The sequence below is a fragment of the Nematolebias whitei genome, chromosome 20 (genome assembly GCF_014905685.2).
Source record: "Nematolebias whitei isolate Nwh7 chromosome 20, NemWhi1, whole genome shotgun sequence".
NCBI lineage: Eukaryota > Metazoa > Chordata > Actinopteri > Cyprinodontiformes > Rivulidae > Nematolebias > Nematolebias whitei.
Window position 1 is genome coordinate 10,145,815 of NC_056517.1, and position 1,615 is coordinate 10,147,429.

The following is a 1,615-nucleotide window of genomic DNA, read 5'->3' on the forward strand; positions in this document are numbered from 1 at the left end:
ATATATATACGTATGTATTTTGTATGTGTGTGTGTGTATGTATATGGGGCAGCTGTGCCTGAGTGGTTAGAGCAGTCATCCTCCAATGGAGAGTTGGAGGTTTGATTCCACCTGCAGTCAGTCACGTGTTGGTGTCCGTGTGCAAGACACTGAACCCCTCCTTGCCTCTGATGTTTGCTCCATCGGTGAATGAATGTGATCTGAAGCTCTGATGAGTCTCTCTAGAGTCACATTATCTTTGTAGAGATGTAGTAGAGTGCTGTATGCATGTGTGTGTTGGAGGTAAACGAGGGCACAGATTGTGTTGTAAAGAGCTTTGAGTGTCTGGATTAGATAGAAAGGTGCTATATAAGTACAGTCAATTTACATCCTACTATAATACAGGGTGTACAGTGTATCAGTTGGTAGAGCTGCCATGTCTCAGCGAGAAGGTCGCTAGATCAAATCCCGGCCCGGGGTCTTTCTGGGTGGTATTTGCATGTTCTCTCCGTGCTGCGTGGGTTTTCTCCGGGTACTCCACTTTCCTCCCACCGACCACAAACATGCAGGTTTGGTCCCGCCACTGCACCCAGTATTCACTGGTTAACTGGACATCATTAACTTCACACAGACTCTCTCACTGGTACATTTTCATCATTAAATCACTTCTTGGTCTGCTGCCTTCATACATCTCCTCCTACATGTCTCTGTGTGAGTGCAGCTACAGCGTGCGCTCTCAGGACATTATTACCTGCAGTGTTTCCTCAGTGCAGACTGAACTAGACAAAAGGATCTTCTCCTACTCCGCTCCTGTTTCCTGGAATATCTTGTAAAAAGACCTGAAGCTCTCGACCTTGACCTCTCTAAGTGGCTTCACACATCTGTGAAGTTCCTGGCAAGAACCTGTTCCTGTTTTTAGTTTTCTACACCACCTTATAATCTAGCTGTTTTTTTTGTTGCTACTTTTCCTTTTAATTACCATTTTACTTGTTAAAAAAAAAAAAAAAAAAATTGTACACATCCTTTATGATTGTCTTGTTGTCGCTGTTGTCATCATTCTCTGTTGAAATCAGGTCTCTATTGTAAATGAGTCCCTGAGGCTCAATGGGATTAACCTGTCTAAATAAAGCTTGAATGAACATTAGGCTGGTTGGTAACTCTAAAATTGTCCCTAGGTGTGAGTGAGAGAGTGAATGGTTGTCAGACTTGTCAATCAATCGGATTTGGGCAAGACGGGCCCAGATTCTGTCCCATTTTGGACTCTAGTTTCAAACCAGGGATTGAACCCAGGACATTCTTGCTGTGAGATAATAGTGCTAACCACTAATTTGTTGTGCTGCCCCCTCCACCATGCACGCAAAAATAATGTGTAATTTTCACAAATGTGGGTTTTTTTTCAATTCAACCTTTATTTAAACAGATTAGTCACATTTAGCCTCGAAGGCTAATTTACAAGTGAGATCAGAGTCAGAGTCAGAGTTTCTTTATTGTCATTCGCACCTCATGTGGTACATGTGGTGGAGCGAAATTATGTACACGGGGTCCCAGTTACATCCAACAATAAAATGTATAAGAAAAACAATGATAATATCTAAGATATGAACTAAGAAAAACATCAACTAAATATACACTAAGC

At 41.9% G+C, this 1,615-nt stretch overlaps 1 protein-coding gene across 1 annotated transcript in view; it reads left to right on the plus strand.

Moving 5' to 3' along the window:
- The window catches only part of palmdb (palmdelphin b), a gene marked incomplete in the record, with an annotated part of 78,686 nt that overhangs the window by 68,445 nt on the left and 8,626 nt on the right, over nucleotides 1-1,615 (plus strand).